Raw genomic sequence first — 16,130 nt, 5'->3', positions numbered from 1 at the left:
GGAATTTTTAAAGGTAGCACTCAAGCAATTTACTTTGGAATGGCGGAAAATACCATGTAGTATAGGTAGGTATGGTGGACACAAATGGCATAGTGGTTGGCTCAAGTATTTTGGATGCATGAGAAGTATTCCCTCTCGATACAAGGTTTAGGCTAGCAAGGCTTATTTGAAACAAACACAAGGATGAACCGGTGCAGCAAAACGCACATAAAAGACATATTGAAAACATTATAAGACTCTACACCGTCTTCCTTGTTGTTCAAACTCAATACTAGAAATTATCTAGACCTTAGAGAAACCAAATATGCAAACCAAATTTTAGCATGCTCTATGTATTTCTTCATTAATGGGTGCAAAGCATATGATGCAAGAGCTTAATCATGAGCACAACAATTGCCAAGTATCACATTATCCAAGACATTTATAGCAATTACTACATGTATCATTTTCCAATTCCAACCATATAACAATTTAACGAAGGAGAAACTTCGCCATGAATACTATGAGTAGAAACCAAGGACATACTTGTCCATATGCTACAGCGGAGCGTGTCTCTCTCCCATAAAGTGAATGCTAGGATCCATTTTATTCAAACAAAACAAAAAACAAAAACAAACCGACGCTCCAAGAAAAAGCACATAAGATGTGATGGAATAAAAATATAGTTTCGGGGAGGAACCCGATAATGTTGTCGATGAAGAAGGGGATGCCTTGGGCATCCCCAAGCTTAGACGCTTGAGTCTTCTTGATATATGCAGGGGTGAACCACCGGGGCATCCCCAAGCTTAGAGCTTTCACTCTCCTTGATCATGTTGCATCATACTCCTCTCTTGATCCTTGAAAACTTCCTCCACACCAAACTCGAAACAACTCATTAGAGGGTTAGTGCACAATATAAATTGACATATTCAGAGGTGACACAATCATTCTTAACACTTCTGGACATTGCATAATGCTACTAGACATTAGTGGATCAAAGAAATTCATCCAACATAGCAAAAGAGGCAATGCGAAATAAAAGGCAGAATCTGTCAAAACAGAACAGTTCGTATTGACGAATTTTAAAATGGCACCAGACTTGCTCAAATGAAAATGCTCAAATTGAATGAAAGTTGCGTACATATCTGAGGATCATGCACGTAAATTGGCTTAATTTTCTGAGCTACCTACAGGGAGGTGGACCCAGATTCGTGACAGCAAAGAAATCTGGAACTGTGCAGTAATCCAAATCTAGTACTTACTTTTCTATCAACGGCTTAACTTGGCACAACAAAACTCAAAACTAAGATAAGGAGAGGTTGCTACAGTAGTAAACAACTTCCAAGACACAAAATAAAAATAAAGTACTGTAGGTAAAAACATGGGTTGTCTCCCATAAGCGCTTTTCTTTAACGCCTTTCAGCAAGGCGCAGAAAGTGTGTATCAAGTATTATCGAAGGGTGGTACTTCTTCAGCGGGGTGTGGGCTTTTCTCAACCAGGCATAGTATATTAGATACATAAGTTTTAGCATCTCCCTTTTCATTAGTCTTAGGCGTGCTACTCTCACCAAACAAATTTTCAGGAACAAGCCAAGCATAGTTATTTTCTAGTGCATCATTCATAGCTAGGAGCTTACATGGTATTGGTGCTTTGATCTCCCCTCCATCATCAATATTATTAGTGTATCTTATTCTATCCATATCCATCTTTTCAAGGAGACTAACAAAATTAGTAGGAGAACCAAGCATATTAAATTTAGCAAACACCTTTCTAGCTTCTCTTGCTAGACCACCAAATTCTCTAAGAAGGGTTTCTAATACAAAATCTTTCTTTTCCCCTTCTTCCATATCGCCAAGTGTGAAAAACATGTGTTGGATTATAGGATTAAGATTAACAAATTTAGTTTTCAACAAAGTAACTAAATGCGCAAAGACAATTTCATAAGTAGGCGCAAGGTCTACCAAGTGTCTATCTTCAAAATTTTCAATAGTACTAACATGATTGAAAAATTCTTCTATATTATTTCTCCCAACTATAGACCCACGTCCTACCGGTATGTCTTTTGTAGTAAAATTAAAAGGAAACATGATGAATAAAGTAAATGCAAGTAAACTAATTTTTTTGTGTTTTTTTTTTTTGATATAGCAAACAAGATAGCAAGTAAAGTAAAACTAGCAACTAATTTTTTTGTATTTTGATTTAGTGCAGCAAACAAAGTAGTAAATAAAACTAAGCAAGACAAAAACAAAGTAAAGAGATTGAGAAGTGGAGACTCCCCTTGCAGCGTGTCTTGATCTCCCCGCAACGGCGCCGAGAAAATGTGCTTGATGGCGTGTATTTCACACGTTCGTTGGGCAACCCCAAGAGGAAGGTATGATGCGCACAGCAGCAAGTTTTCCCTCAGAAAGAAACCAAGGTTTATCGAACCAGGAGGAGCCAAGAAGCACGTTGAAGGTTGATGGCGGCGGGATGTAGTGCGGCGCAACACCAGGGATTCCGGCGCCAACGTGGAACCTGCACAACACAACCAAAGTACTTTGCCCCAACGAAACAGTGAGGTTGTCAATCTCACCGGCTTGCTGTAACAAAGGATTAACCGTATTGTGTGGAAGATGATTGTTTGCAGAAAAAAGAGAACAAGATACAGATTGTATTTCAGTATAGAGAATTGGACCGGGGTCCACAGTTCACTAGAGGTGTCTCTCCCATAAGACAAGCAGCATGTTGGGTGAACAAATTACAGTTGGGCAATTGACAAATAAAGAGAGCATGACCATGCACATACATATCATGATGAGTATAGTGAGATTTAATTGGGCATTACGACAAAGTACATAGACCGTCATCCAACTGCATCTATGCCTAAAAAGTCCACCTTCAGGTTATCATCCGAACCCCCTCCGGTATTAAGTTGCTAACAACAGACAATTGCATTAAGTATGGTGCGTAATGTAACTAGTGACTACATCCTTGAACATAGCACTAATTCTTTATCCCTAGTGGCAACAGCACAACACAACCTTAGAACTTTCACATCTGTCCCGGTGTCAATGCAGGCATGAACCCACTATCGAGCATAAGTACTCCCTCTTGGAGTTACAAGCATCTACTTGGCCAGAGCATCTACTAGTAACGGAGAGCATGCAAGATCATAAACAACACATAGATATAACTTTGATAATCAACATAACAAGTATTCTCTATTCATCGGATCCCAACAAACGCAACATATAGAATTACAGATAGATGATCTTGATCATGTTAGGCAGCTCACAAGATCCGACAATGATAGCACAATGGGGAGAAGACAACCATCTAGCTACTGCTATGGACCCATAGTCCAGGGGTAGACTACTCACACATCACACCGGAGGCGACCATGGCGGCGTAGAGTCCTCCGGGAGATGATTCCCCTCTCCGGCAGGGTGCCGGAGGCGATCTCCTGGATCCCCCGAGATGGGATCGGCGGCGGCGGCGTCTCTGGAAGGTTTTCCGTATCGTGGCTCTCGATACTGGGGGTTTCGTCACGGAGACTTTTTATAGGCGGAAGGGCAGGTCAAGAGGCGGCACGGGGGCCCCACACCACAGGGCCGCGCGGCCAAGGGGGGGCCGCGCCGGCCTATGGTGTGGCCCCTCCGTGGCCCCTCTTCGTCTCTCCTTCGGACTTCTGGAAGCTTCGTGAGAAAATAGGCCCCTGGGCTTTGATTTCGTCCAATTCCGAAAATATTTCCTTACTAGGATTTCTGAAACCAAAAACAGCAGAAAACAAAGAATCGGCACTTCGGCATCTTGTTAATAGGTTAGTTCCAGAAAATGCACGAATATGACATAAAGTGTGCATAAAACATGTAGATAACATCAATAATGTGGCATGGAACATAAGAAATTATCGATACGTCGGAGACGTATCAGTCACCCATCCTAGTACTAGTCTCGCCCAAGCACGCTTAACTTCGGAGTTCTGATGGGATCCGGTGCTTTAGTGCTGGTATGATCGCATCCAACATGTTATGCACTCATTTTCCCTTATGCTTGCTCCTCCCGCTCTTTGTCTGCTCTATTTTGTACCATGTCCAACCTCTTTTTCATCCGCACCACCGTTTCCCATCACCAATAGCCGAGCACGAGTGCCCGCAAAAAATATCGTCCTAACTTCACCATGAATGTCGCCGCGTGACGCAAAAAAGGAGGGATGCAACACGAGGACTTCCCAGGAGGTCACCCATCCTAGTACTACTCTCGCCCAAGCACGCTTAACTTCGGAGTTCTGATGGGATCCGGTGCTTTAGTGCTGGTATGATCGCATCCGACATGTTATGCACTCATTTTCCCTTATGCTTGCTCCTCCCGCTATTTGTCTGCTCTATTTTGTACCATGTCCATCCTCTTTTTCATCCGCACCACCGTTTCCCATCACCAATAGCCGAGCACGAGTGCCCGCAAAAAAATATCGTCCTAACTTCACCATGAATGTCGCCGCGTGACGCAAAAAAGGAGGGATGCAATACGGGGACTTCCCAGGAGGTCACCCATCCCAGTACTACTCTCGCCCAAGCACGCTTAACTTCGGAGTTCTGATGGGATCCGGTGCTTTAGTGCTGGTATGATCGCATCCGACATGTTATGCACTCATTTTCCCTTATGCTTGCTCCTCCCGCTCTTTGTCTGCTCTATTTTGTACCATGTCCATCCTCTTTTTCATCCGCACCACCGTTTCCCATCACCAATAGCCGAGCACGAGTGCCCGCAAAAAAATATCGTCCTAACTTCACCATGAATGTCGCCGCGTGACGCAAAAAAGGAGGGATGCAACACGAGGACTTCCCAGGAGGTCACCCATCCTAGTACTACTCTCGCCCAAGCACGCTTAACTTCGGAGTTCTGATGGGATCCGGTGCTTTAGTGCTGGTATGATCGCATCCGACATGTTATGCACTCATTTTCCCTTATGCTTGCTCCTCCCGCTCTTTGTCTGCTCTATTTTGTACCATGTCCATCCTCTTTTTCATCCGCACCACCGTTTCCCATCACCAATAGCCGAGCACGAGTGCCCGCAAAAAAATATCGTCCTAACTTCACCATGAATGTCGCCGCGTGACGCAAAAAGGAGGGATGCAACACGAGGACTTCCCAGGAGGTCACCCATCCTAGTACTCCATGTCCATCCTCTTTTTCATCCGCACCACCGTTTCCCATCACCAATAGCCGAGCACGAGTGCCCGCAAAAAAATATCGTCCTAACTTCACCATGAATGTCGCCGCGTGACGCAAAAAAGGAGGGATACAACACGAGGACTTCCCAGGAGGTCACCCATCCTAGTACTACTCTCGCCCAAGCACGCTTAACTTTGGAGTTCTGATGGGATCCGGTGCTTTAGTGCTGGTATGATCGCATCCGACATGTTATGCACTCATTTTCCCTTATGCTTGGTCCTCCCGCTCTTTGTCTGCTCTATTTTGTACCATGTCCATCCTCTTTTTCATCCGCATCACCGTTTCCCATCACCAATAGCCGAGCACGAGTGCGCGCAAAAAAATATCGTCCTAACTTCACCATGAATGTCGCCGCGTGACGCAAAAAAGGAGGGATGCAACACGAGGACTTCCCAGGAGGTCACCAATCCTAGTACTACTCTCGCCCAAGCACGCTTAACTTCGGAGTTCTGATGGGATCCGATGCTTTAGTGCTGGTATGATCGCATCCGACATGTTATGCACTCATTTTCCCTTATGCTTGCTCCCCCCGCTCTTTGTCTGCTCTATTTTGTACCATGTCCATCCTCATTTTCATCCGCACCATCGTTTCCCATCACCAATAGCCGAGCACGAGTGCCCGCAAAAAAATATCGTCCTAACTTCACCATGAATGTCGCCGCGTGACGCAAAAACGGAGGGATGCAACACGAGGACTTCCCAGGAGGTCACCCATCCTAGTACTACTCTCGCCCAAGCACGCTTAACTTCGGAGTTCTGATGGGATCCGTTGCTTTAGTGCTGGTATGATCGCATCCGACATGTTATGCACTCATTTTCCCTTATGCTTGCTCCTCCCGCTCTTTGTCTGCTCTATTTTGTACCATGTCCATCCTCTTTTTCATCCGCACCACCGTTTCCCATCACCAATAGCCGAGCACGAGTGCCCGCAAAACAATATCGTCCTAACTTCACCATGAATGTCGCCGCGTGACGCAAAAAAGGAGGGATGCAACACGAGGACTTCCCAGGAGGTCACCCATCCTAGTACTACTCTCGCCCAAGCACGCTTAACGTCGGAGTTCTGATGGGATCCGGTGCTTTAGTGCTGGTATGATCGCATCCAACATGTTATGCACTCATTTTCCCTTATGCTTGCTCCTCCCGCTCTTTGTCTGCTCTATTTTGTACCATGTCCATCCTCTTTTTCATCCGCACCACCGTTTCCCATCACCAATAGCCGAGCACGAGTGCCCACAAAAAATATCGTCCTAACTTCACCATGAATGTCGCCGCGTGACGCAAAAAAGGAGGGATGCAACACGAGGACTTCCCAGGAGGTCACCCATCCTAGTACTACTCTCGCCCAAGCACGCTTAACTTCGGAGTTCTGATGGGATCCGGTGCTTTAGTGTTGGTATGATCGCATCCGACATGTTATGCACTCATTTTCCCTTATGCTTGCTCCTCCCGCTCTTTGTCTGCTCTATTTTGTACCATGTCCATCCTCTTTTTCATCCGCACCACCGTTTCCCATCACCAATAGCCGAGCACGAGTGCCCGAATAAAAATATCTTCCTAACTTCACCATGAATGTCGCCGCGTGACGCAAAAGGAGGGATGCAACACGAGGACTTCCCAGAGGTCACCCATCCTAGTACTACTCTCGCAAGCACGCTTAACTTCGGAGTTCTAATGGGATCCGGTGCTTTAGTGCTGGTATGATCGCATCCGACATGTTATGCACTCATTTTCCCTTATGCTTGCTCCTCCCGCTCATTGTCTGCTCTATTTTGTACCATGTCCATCCTCTTTTTCATCCGCACCACCGTTTCCCATCACCAATAGCCGAGCACGAGTGCCCGCAAAAAAATATCGTCCTAACTTCACCACGAATGTCGCCGCGTGACGCAAAAAAGGAGGGATGCAACACGAGGACTTTCCAGGAGGTCACCCATCCTAGTACTACTCTCGCCCAAGCACGCTTAACTTCGGAGTTCTGATGGGATCCGATGCTTAGTGCTGGTATGATAGCATCCGACATGTTATGCACTCATTTTCCCTTATGCTTGCTCCTCCCGCTCTTTGTCTGCTCTATTTCGTACCATGTCCATCCTCTTTTTCATCCGCACCACCGTTTCCCATCACCAATAGCCGAGCACGAGTGCCCGCAAAAAAATATCGTCCTAACTTCACCATGAATGTCGCCGCGTGACGCAAAAAAGGAGGGATGCAACACGAGGACTTCCCAGGAGGTCACCCATCCTAGTACTACTCTCGCCCAAGCACGCTTAACTTCGAAGTTCTGATGGGATCCGTTGCTTTAGTGCTGGTATGATCGTATCCGACATGTTATGCACTCATTTTCCCTTATGCTTGCTCCTCCCGCTCTTTGTCTGCTCTATTTTGTACCATGTCCATCCTCTTTTTCATCCGCACCACCGTTTCCCATCACCAATAGCCGAGCACGAGTGCCCGCAAAAAAATATCGTCCTAACTTCACCTTGAATGTCGCCGCGTGACGCAAAAAAGGAGGGATGCAACACGAGGACACCCATCCTAGTACTACTCTCGCCCAAGCACGCTTAACTTTAGAGTTCTGATGGGATCCGGTGCTTTAGTGCTGGTATGATCGCATCCAACATGTTATGCACTCATTTTCCCTTATACTTGCTCCCCCCGCTCTTTGTCTGCTCTATTTTGTACCATGTCCATCCTCTTTTTCATCCGCACCACCGTTTCCCATCACCAATAGCCGAGCACGAGTGCCCGCAAAAAAATATCGTCCTAACTTCACCATGAATGTCGCCGCGTGACGCAAAAAAGGAGGGATGCAACACGAGGACTTCCCAGGAGGTCACCCATCCTAGTACTCCATGTCCATCCTCTTTTTCATCCACACCACCGTTTCCCATCACCAATAGCCGAGCACGAGTGCCCGCAAAAAAATATCGTCCTAACTTCACCATCAATGTCGCCGCGTGACGCAAAAAAGGAGGGATGCAACACGAGGACTTCCCGGGAGGTCACCCATCCTAGTACTACTCTCGCCCAAGCACGCTTAACTTCGGAGTTCTGATGGGATCCGGTGCTTTAGTGCTGGTATGATCGCATCCGACATGTTATGCACTCATTTTTCCTTATGCTTGCTCCTCCCGCTCTTTGTCTGCTCTATTTTGTACCATGTCCATCCTCTTTTTCATCCGCACCACCGTTTCCCATCACCAATAGCCGAGCACGAGTGCCCGCAAAACAATATCGTCCTAACTTCACCATGAATTTCGCCGCGTGACGCAAAAAAGGAGGGATGCAACACGAGGACTTCCCAGGAGGTCACCCATCCTAGTACTCCATGTCCATCCTCTTTTTCATCCGCACCACCGTTTCCCATCACCAATAGCCGAGCACGAGTGCCCGCAAAAAAATATCGTCCTAACTTCACCATGAATGTCGCCGCGTGACGCAAAAAAGGAGGGATACAACACGAGGACTTCCCAGGAGGTCACCCATCCTAGTACTACTCTCGCCCAAGCACGCTTAACTTTGGAGTTCTGATGGGATCCGGTGCTTTAGTGCTGGTATGATCGCATCCGACATGTTATGCACTCATTTTCCCTTATGCTTGGTCCTCCCGCTCTTTGTCTGCTCTATTTTGTACCATGTCCATCCTCTTTTTCATCCGCATCACCGTTTCCCATCACCAATAGCCGAGCACGAGTGCGCGCAAAAAAATATCATCCTAACTTCACCATGAATGTCGCCGCGTGACGCAAAAAAGGAGGGATGCAACACGAGGACTTCCCAGGAGGTCACCAATCCTAGTACTACTCTCGCCCAAGCACGCTTAACTTCGGAGTTCTGATTGGATCCGATGCTTTAGTGCTGGTATGATCGCATCCGACATGTTATGCACTCATTTTCCCTTATGCTTGCTCCCCCCGCTCTTTGTCTGCTCTATTTTGTACCATGTCCATCCTCATTTTCATCCGCACCACCGTTTCCCATCACCAATAGCCGAGCACGAGTGCCCGCAAAAAAATATCGTCCTAACTTCACCATGAATGTCGCCGCGTGACGCAAAAACGGAGGGATGCAACACGAGGACTTCCCAGGAGGTCACCCATCCTAGTACTACTCTCGCCCAAGCACGCTTAACTTCGGAGTTCTGATGGGATCCGATGCTTTAGTGCTGGTATGATCGCATCCGACATGTTATGCACTCATTTTCCCTTATGCTTGCTCCCCCCGCTCTTTGTCTGCTCTATTTTGTACCATGTCCATCCTCATTTTCATCCGCACCACCGTTTCCCATCACCAATAGCCGAGCACGAGTGCCCGCAAAAAAATATCGTCCTAACTTCACCATGAATGTCGCTGCGTGACGCAAAAACGGAGGGATGCAACACGAGGACTTCCCAGGAGGTCACCCATCCTAGTACTACTCTCGCCCAAGCACGCTTAACTTCGGAGTTCTGATGGGATCCGTTCCTTTAGTGCTGGTATGATCGCATCCGACATGTTATGCACTCATTTTCCCTTATGCTTGCTCCTCCCGCTCTTTGTCTGCTCTATTTTGTACCATGTCCATCCTCTTTTTCATCCGCACCACCGTTTCCCATCACCAATAGCCGAGCACGAGTGCCCGCAAAACAATATCGTCCTAACTTCACCATGAATGTCGCCGCGTGACGCAAAAAAGGAGGGATGCAACACGAGGACTTCCCAGGAGGTCACCCATCCTAGTACTACTCTCGCCCAAGCACGCTTAACTTCGGAGTTCTGATGGGATCCGGTGCTTTAGTGCTGGTATGATCGCATCCAACATGTTATGCACTCATTTTCCCTTATGCTTGCTCCTCCCGCTCTTTGTCTGCTCTATTTTGTACCATGTCCAACCTCTTTTTCATCCGCACCACCGTTTCCCATCACCAATAGCCGAGCACGAGTGCCCACAAAAAAATATCGTCCTAACTTCACCATGAATGTCGCCGCGTGACGCAAAAAAGGAGGGATGCAACACGAGGACTTCCCAGGAGGTCACCCATCCTAGTACTACTCTCGCCCAAGCACGCTTAACTTCGGAGTTCTGATGGGATCCGGTGCTTTAGTGTTGGTATGATCGCATCCGACATGTTATGCACTCATTTTCCCTTATGCTTGCTCCTCCCGCTCTTTGTCTGCTCTATTTTGTACCATGTCCATCCTCTTTTTCATCCGCACCACCGTTTCCCATCACCAATAGCCGAGCACGAGTGCCCGCAAAAAAATATCGTCCTAACTTCACCATGAATGTCGCCGCGTGACGCAATAAAGGAGGGATGCAACACGAGGACTTCCCAGGAGGTCACCCATCCTAGTACTACTCTCGCCCAAGCACGCTTAACTTCGGAGTTCTAATGGGATCCGGTGCTTTAGTGCTGGTATGATCGCATCCGACATGTTATGCACTCATTTTCCCTTATGCTTGCTCCTCCCGCTCATTGTCTGCTCTATTTTGTACCATGTCCATCCTCTTTTTCATCCGCACCACCGTTTCCCATCACCAATAGCCGAGCATGAGTGCCCGCAAAAAAATATCGTCCTAACTTCACCATGAATGTCGCCGCGTGACGCAAAAAAGGAGGGATGCAACACGAGGACTTCGCAGGAGGTCACCCATCCTAGTACTACTCTCGCCCAAGCACGCTTAACTTCGGAGTTCTGATGGGATCCGATGCTTAGTGCTGGTATGATAGCATCCGACATGTTATGCACTCATTTTCCCTTATGCTTGCTCCTCCCGCTCTTTGTCTGCTCTATTTCGTACCATGTCCATCCTCTTTTTCATCCGCACCACCGTTTCCCATCACCAATAGCCGAGCACGAGTGCCCGCAAAAAAATATCGTCCTAACTTCACCATGAATGTCGCCGCGTGACGCAAAAAAGGAGGGATGCAACACGAGGACTTCCCAGGAGGTCACCCATCCTAGTACTACTCTCGCCCAAGCACGCTTAACTTCGAAGTTCTGATGGGATCCGTTGCTTTAGTGCTGGTATGATCGCATCCGACATGTTATGCACTCATTTTCCCTTATGCTTGCTCCTCCCGCTCTTTGTCTGCTCTATTTTGTACCATGTCCATCCTCTTTTTCATCCGCACCACCGTTTCCCATCACCCGCGTGACGCAAAAAAGGAGGGATGCAACACGAGGACTTCCCAGGAGGTCACCCATCCTAGTACTACTCTCGCCCAAGCACGCTTAACTTTAGAGTTCTGATGGGATCCGGTGCTTTAGTGCTGGTATGATCGCATCCAGCATGTTATGCACTCATTTTCCCTTATACTTGCTCCCCCCGCTCTTTGTCTGCTCTATTTTGTACCATGTCCATCCTCTTTTTCATCCGCACCACCGTTTCCCATCACCAATAGCCGAGCACGAGTGCCCGCAAAAAAATATCGTCCTAACTTCACCATGAATGTCGCCGCGTGACGCAAAAAAGGAGGGATGCAACACGAGGACTTCCCAGGAGGTCACCCATCCTAGTACTCCATGTCCATCCTCTTTTTCATCCACACCACCGTTTCCCATCACCAATAGCCGAGCACGAGTGCCCGCAAAAAAATATCGTCCTAACTTCACCATCAATGTCGCCGCGTGACGCAAAAAAGGAGGGATGCAACACGAGGACTTCCCGGGAGGTCACCCATCCTAGTACTACTCTCGCCCAAGCACGCTTAACTTCGGAGTTCTGATGGGATCCGGTGCTTTAGTGCTGGTATGATCGCATCCGACATGTTATGCACTCATTTTCCCTTATGCTTGCTCCTCCCGCTCTTTGTCTGCTCTATTTTGTACCATGTCCATCCTCTTTTTCATCCGCACCACCGTTTCCCATCACCAATAGCCGAGCACGAGTGCCCGCAAAACAATATCGTCCTAACTTCACCATGAATGTCGCCGCGTGACGCAAAAAAGGAGAGATGCAACACGAGGACTTCCCAGGAGGTCACCCATCCTAGTACTCCATGTCCATCCTCTTTTTCATCCGCACCACCGTTTCCCATCACCAATAGCCGAGCACGAGTGCCCGCAAAAAAATATCGTCCTAACTTCACCATGAATGTCGCCGCGTGACGCAGAAAGGAGGGATGCAACACGAGGACTTCCCAGGAGGTCACCCATCCTAGTACTACTCTCGCCCAAGCACGCTTAACTTCGGAGTTCTGATGGGATCCGGTGCTTTAGTGCTGGTATGATCGCATCCGACATGTTATGCACTCATTTTCCCTTATGCTTGCTCCTCCCGCTCTTTGTCTGCTCTATTTTGTACCATGTCCATCCTCTTTTTCATCCGCACCACCGTTTCCCATCACCAATAGCCGAGCACGAGTGCCCTGATGGCGTGTAACTCACACGTTCGTTGGGAACCCCAAGAGGAAGGTATGATGCGCACAGCAGCAAGTTTTCCCTCAGAAAGAAACCAAGGTTTATCGAACCAGGAGGAGCCAAGAAGCACGTTGAAGGTTGATGGCGGCGGGATGTAGTGCGGCGCAACACCAGGGATTCCGGCGCCAACGTGGAACCTGCACAACACAACCAAAGTACTTTGCCCCAACGAAACAGTGAGGTTGTCAATCTCACCGGCTTGCTGTAACAAAGGATTAACCGTATTGTGTGGAAGATGATTGTTTGCAGAAAACAGTAGAACAAGTATTGCAGTAGATTGTATTTCAGTAAAGAGAATTGGACCGGGGTCCACAGTTCACTAGAGGTGTCTCTCCCATAAGATAAACAGCATGTTGGGTGAACAAATTACAGTTGGGCAATTGACAAATAAAGAGAGCATGACCATGCACATACATATCATGATGAGTATAGTGAGATTTAATTGGGCATTACGACAAAGTACATAGACCGCCATCCAACTGCATCTATGCCTAAAAAGTCCACCTTCAGGTTATCATCCGAACCCCCTCCAGTATTAAGTTGCAAAGCAACAGACAATTGCATTAAGTATGGTGCGTAATGTAATCAACAACTACATCCTTAGACATAGCATCAATGTTTTATCCCTAGTGGCAACAGCACAACACAACCTTAGAACTTTCATCACTGTCCTGTGTCAATGCGAGCATGAACCCACTATCAAGCATAAATACTCCCTCTTGGAGTTACAAGCATCTACTTGGCCAGAGCATCTACTAGTAACGGAGAGCATGCAAGATCATAAACAACACATAGATATAACTTTGATAATCAACATAACAAGTATTCTCTATTCATCGGATCCCAACAAACGCAACATATAGAATTACAGATAGATGATCTTGATCATGTTAGGCAGCTCACAAGATCCGACAATGATAGCACAATGGGGAGAAGACAACCATCTAGCTACTGCTATGGACCCATAGTCCAGGGGTAGACTACTCACACATCACACCGGAGGCGACCATGGCGGCGTAGAGTCCTCCGGGAGATGATTCCCCTCTCCGGCAGGTGCCGGAGGCGATCTCTGGATCCCCCGCGAAGGGAGCGGCGTTGGCGGCGTCTCTGGAAGGTTTTCCGTCTCGTGGCTCTCGGGACGGGGGGTTTCGTCACGGAGGCTTTAAGTAGGCGGAAGGGCAAGTCGGGAGGGGGCACGGGGCCCCACACCACGTGCCGGCGCGGCCAAGGGGGGCCGCGCCGCCTAGGGTTTGGCCACCCCATGGCCCCACTTCGTTTCGTCTTCGGACTTCTCGGGAAGCTTCGTGGCAAAATAGGCCCCCGGGCGTTGATTTCGTCCAATTCGAGAATATTTCCTTACTAGGATTTACGAAACCAAAAACAGCAGAAAACAAAGAATCGGCACTTCGGCATCTTGTTAATAGGTTAGTTCCAGAAAATGCACGAATATGACATAAAGTGTGCATAAAACATGTAGATAACATCAATAATGTGGCATGGAACATAAGAAATTATCGATACGTCGGAGACGTATCAGCATCCCCAAGCTTAGTTCTGCTCGTCCCGAGCGGAGTAAAACGATAACACGGATAATTTCTCGAGTGACATGCCATCATAATCTTGATCATACTATTTGTAAAGCATATGTAGTGAATGCAGCGATCAAAATAATGTATATGACATGAGTAAACAAGTGAATCATATAGCAAAGACTTTTCATGAATAGCACTTCAAGACAAGCATCAATTAAGTCTTGCATAAGAGTTAACTCGTAAAGCAATAATTCAAAGTAAAAGCATTGAAGCAACACAAAAGAAGATTAAGTTTCAGCGGTTGCTTTCAACTTGTAACATGTATATCTCATGGATATTGTCAACATAGAGTAATATAATAAGTGCAATAAGCAAGTATGTAGGAATCAATGCACAGTTCACACAAGTGTTTGCTTCTTGAGGTGGAGAGAAATAGGTGAACTGACTCAACATTGAAAGTAAAAGAATTGTCCTCCATAGAGGAAAAGCATCGATTGCTATATTTGTGCTAGAGCTTTGATTTTGAAAACATGAAACAATTTTGTCAACGGTAGTAATAAAGCATATGTATCATGTAAATTATATCTTATAAGTTGCAAGCCTCATGCATAGTGTACTAATAGTGCCCGCACCTTGTCCTAATTAGCTTGGACTACCGGATCATCACAATGCACATGTTTTGACCAAGTGTCACAAAGGGGTACCTCTATGCCGCCTGTACAAAGGTCTAAGGAGAAAGCTCGCATTGGATTTCTCGCTATTGATTATTCTTCAACTTAGACATCCATACCGGGACAACATAGACAACAGATAATGGACTCCTCTTTTATGCATAAGCATGTAACAACAATTAATAATTTTCTCATTTGAGATTGAGGATATATGTCCAAAATCGAAACTTCCACCATGGATCATGGCTTTAGTTAGCGGCCCAATGTTCTTCTCTAACAATATGCATGCTTAACCATAAGGTGGTAGATCGCTCTTACTTCAGACAAGACGGACATGCATAGCAACTCACATGAAATTCAACAATGAATAGTTGATGGCGTCCCCAGTGAACATGGTTATCGCACAACAAGCAACTTAATAAGAGATAAAGTGCATAATTACATATTCAATACCACAATAGTTTTTAAGCTATTTGTCCCATGAGCTATATATTGCAAAGGTGAATGATGGAAATTTAAAGGTAGCACTCAAGCAATTTACTTTGGAATGGCGGAAAATACCATGTAGTAGGTAGGTATGGTGGACACAAATGGCATAGTGGTTGGCTCAAGTATTTTGGATGCATGAGAAGTATTCCCTCTCGATACAAGGTTTAGGCTAGCAAGGCTTATTTGAAACAAACACAAGGATGAACCGGTGCAGCAAAACTCACATAAAAGACATATTGAAAACATTATAAGACTCTACACCGTCTTCCTTGTTGTTCAAACTCAATACTAGAAATTATCTAGACCTTAGAGAAACCAAATATGCAAACCAAATTTTAGCATGCTCTATGTATTTCTTCATTAATGGGTGAAAAGCATATGATGCAAGAGCTTAATCATGAGCACAACAATTGCCAAGTATCACATTACCCAAGACATTTATAGCAATTACTACATGTATCATTTTCCAATTCCAACCATATAACAATTTAACGAAGGAGAAACTTCGCCATGAATACTATGAGTAGAAACCAAGGACATACTTGTCCATATGCTACAGCGGAGCGTGTCTCTCTCCCATAAAGTGAATGCTAGGATCCATTTTATTCAAACAAAACAAAAAAAACAAAAACAAACCGACGCTCCAAGAAAAGCACATAAGATATGATGGAATAAAAATATAGTTTCAGGGGAGGAACCTGATAATGTTGTCGATGAAGAAGGGGATGCCTTGGGCATCCCCAAGCTTAGACGCTTGAGTCTTCTTAATATATGCAGGGGTGAACCACCGGGGCATCCCCAAGCTTAGAGCTTTCACTCTCCTTGATCATGTTGCAT

The 16,130-nt window shown here is 46.3% G+C and overlaps 24 non-coding genes and 2 pseudogenes across 24 annotated transcripts; all 26 read right to left on the bottom strand.

Annotated features, from left to right (window-relative positions):
• Nucleotides 1–3,848: 3,848 nt before the first annotated feature.
• LOC127322215 (5S ribosomal RNA) lies at nucleotides 3,849–3,982 on the bottom strand (annotated as a pseudogene).
• Nucleotides 3,983–4,169: 187 nt separating this feature from the next.
• LOC127322454 (5S ribosomal RNA) lies at nucleotides 4,170–4,288 on the bottom strand. The gene has a single exon (XR_007864812.1). It is a non-coding gene; the product is annotated as a 5S ribosomal RNA (ribosomal RNA).
• A 188-nt stretch (nucleotides 4,289–4,476) lies between these two features.
• On the bottom strand, nucleotides 4,477–4,595 carry LOC127322681 (5S ribosomal RNA). The gene has a single exon (XR_007865026.2). It is a non-coding gene; the product is annotated as a 5S ribosomal RNA (ribosomal RNA).
• A 188-nt stretch (nucleotides 4,596–4,783) lies between these two features.
• LOC127322620 (5S ribosomal RNA) lies at nucleotides 4,784–4,902 on the bottom strand. Its single transcript, XR_007864968.2, has one exon. It is a non-coding gene; the product is annotated as a 5S ribosomal RNA (ribosomal RNA).
• Nucleotides 4,903–5,258: 356 nt separating this feature from the next.
• LOC127322446 (5S ribosomal RNA) lies at nucleotides 5,259–5,377 on the bottom strand. Its single transcript, XR_007864804.1, has one exon. It is a non-coding gene; the product is annotated as a 5S ribosomal RNA (ribosomal RNA).
• A 188-nt stretch (nucleotides 5,378–5,565) lies between these two features.
• On the bottom strand, nucleotides 5,566–5,684 carry LOC127322572 (5S ribosomal RNA). Its single transcript, XR_007864923.1, has one exon. It is a non-coding gene; the product is annotated as a 5S ribosomal RNA (ribosomal RNA).
• Nucleotides 5,685–5,872: 188 nt separating this feature from the next.
• On the bottom strand, nucleotides 5,873–5,991 carry LOC127322735 (5S ribosomal RNA). Its single transcript, XR_007865074.2, has one exon. It is a non-coding gene; the product is annotated as a 5S ribosomal RNA (ribosomal RNA).
• Nucleotides 5,992–6,179: 188 nt separating this feature from the next.
• On the bottom strand, nucleotides 6,180–6,298 carry LOC127322193 (5S ribosomal RNA). The gene has a single exon (XR_007864574.2). It is a non-coding gene; the product is annotated as a 5S ribosomal RNA (ribosomal RNA).
• A 187-nt stretch (nucleotides 6,299–6,485) lies between these two features.
• On the bottom strand, nucleotides 6,486–6,604 carry LOC127322195 (5S ribosomal RNA). Its single transcript, XR_007864576.2, has one exon. It is a non-coding gene; the product is annotated as a 5S ribosomal RNA (ribosomal RNA).
• A 186-nt stretch (nucleotides 6,605–6,790) lies between these two features.
• Nucleotides 6,791–6,906, bottom strand: LOC127322332 (5S ribosomal RNA). Its single transcript, XR_007864695.2, has one exon. It is a non-coding gene; the product is annotated as a 5S ribosomal RNA (ribosomal RNA).
• A 188-nt stretch (nucleotides 6,907–7,094) lies between these two features.
• On the bottom strand, nucleotides 7,095–7,212 carry LOC127322723 (5S ribosomal RNA). The gene has a single exon (XR_007865063.1). It is a non-coding gene; the product is annotated as a 5S ribosomal RNA (ribosomal RNA).
• Nucleotides 7,213–7,400: 188 nt separating this feature from the next.
• LOC127322646 (5S ribosomal RNA) lies at nucleotides 7,401–7,519 on the bottom strand. Its single transcript, XR_007864994.1, has one exon. It is a non-coding gene; the product is annotated as a 5S ribosomal RNA (ribosomal RNA).
• A 188-nt stretch (nucleotides 7,520–7,707) lies between these two features.
• Nucleotides 7,708–7,813, bottom strand: LOC127322213 (5S ribosomal RNA; annotated as a pseudogene).
• Nucleotides 7,814–8,170: 357 nt separating this feature from the next.
• On the bottom strand, nucleotides 8,171–8,289 carry LOC127322479 (5S ribosomal RNA). The gene has a single exon (XR_007864836.2). It is a non-coding gene; the product is annotated as a 5S ribosomal RNA (ribosomal RNA).
• A 357-nt stretch (nucleotides 8,290–8,646) lies between these two features.
• On the bottom strand, nucleotides 8,647–8,765 carry LOC127322447 (5S ribosomal RNA). Its single transcript, XR_007864805.1, has one exon. It is a non-coding gene; the product is annotated as a 5S ribosomal RNA (ribosomal RNA).
• A 188-nt stretch (nucleotides 8,766–8,953) lies between these two features.
• Nucleotides 8,954–9,072, bottom strand: LOC127322683 (5S ribosomal RNA). The gene has a single exon (XR_007865028.1). It is a non-coding gene; the product is annotated as a 5S ribosomal RNA (ribosomal RNA).
• A 188-nt stretch (nucleotides 9,073–9,260) lies between these two features.
• Nucleotides 9,261–9,379, bottom strand: LOC127322338 (5S ribosomal RNA). The gene has a single exon (XR_007864702.1). It is a non-coding gene; the product is annotated as a 5S ribosomal RNA (ribosomal RNA).
• Nucleotides 9,380–9,567: 188 nt separating this feature from the next.
• Nucleotides 9,568–9,686, bottom strand: LOC127322576 (5S ribosomal RNA). The gene has a single exon (XR_007864927.1). It is a non-coding gene; the product is annotated as a 5S ribosomal RNA (ribosomal RNA).
• A 188-nt stretch (nucleotides 9,687–9,874) lies between these two features.
• On the bottom strand, nucleotides 9,875–9,993 carry LOC127322624 (5S ribosomal RNA). The gene has a single exon (XR_007864972.2). It is a non-coding gene; the product is annotated as a 5S ribosomal RNA (ribosomal RNA).
• Nucleotides 9,994–10,181: 188 nt separating this feature from the next.
• LOC127322411 (5S ribosomal RNA) lies at nucleotides 10,182–10,300 on the bottom strand. The gene has a single exon (XR_007864771.1). It is a non-coding gene; the product is annotated as a 5S ribosomal RNA (ribosomal RNA).
• Nucleotides 10,301–10,488: 188 nt separating this feature from the next.
• LOC127322265 (5S ribosomal RNA) lies at nucleotides 10,489–10,607 on the bottom strand. Its single transcript, XR_007864632.1, has one exon. It is a non-coding gene; the product is annotated as a 5S ribosomal RNA (ribosomal RNA).
• A 188-nt stretch (nucleotides 10,608–10,795) lies between these two features.
• Nucleotides 10,796–10,913, bottom strand: LOC127322700 (5S ribosomal RNA). Its single transcript, XR_007865044.1, has one exon. It is a non-coding gene; the product is annotated as a 5S ribosomal RNA (ribosomal RNA).
• A 188-nt stretch (nucleotides 10,914–11,101) lies between these two features.
• LOC127322511 (5S ribosomal RNA) lies at nucleotides 11,102–11,220 on the bottom strand. The gene has a single exon (XR_007864865.1). It is a non-coding gene; the product is annotated as a 5S ribosomal RNA (ribosomal RNA).
• A 129-nt stretch (nucleotides 11,221–11,349) lies between these two features.
• On the bottom strand, nucleotides 11,350–11,468 carry LOC127322435 (5S ribosomal RNA). The gene has a single exon (XR_007864794.1). It is a non-coding gene; the product is annotated as a 5S ribosomal RNA (ribosomal RNA).
• Nucleotides 11,469–11,825: 357 nt separating this feature from the next.
• On the bottom strand, nucleotides 11,826–11,944 carry LOC127322269 (5S ribosomal RNA). The gene has a single exon (XR_007864636.1). It is a non-coding gene; the product is annotated as a 5S ribosomal RNA (ribosomal RNA).
• A 356-nt stretch (nucleotides 11,945–12,300) lies between these two features.
• LOC127322419 (5S ribosomal RNA) lies at nucleotides 12,301–12,419 on the bottom strand. Its single transcript, XR_007864778.2, has one exon. It is a non-coding gene; the product is annotated as a 5S ribosomal RNA (ribosomal RNA).
• Between the last annotated feature and the right edge of the window lie 3,711 nt (nucleotides 12,420–16,130).

Source organism: Lolium perenne, chromosome 2 (assembly GCF_019359855.2).
Source record: "Lolium perenne isolate Kyuss_39 chromosome 2, Kyuss_2.0, whole genome shotgun sequence".
Taxonomy (NCBI): domain Eukaryota; kingdom Viridiplantae; phylum Streptophyta; class Magnoliopsida; order Poales; family Poaceae; genus Lolium; species Lolium perenne.
The sequence above is the reverse complement of the archived record's forward strand: the minus strand, read 5'-3'. Positions and strand labels throughout refer to the sequence as shown.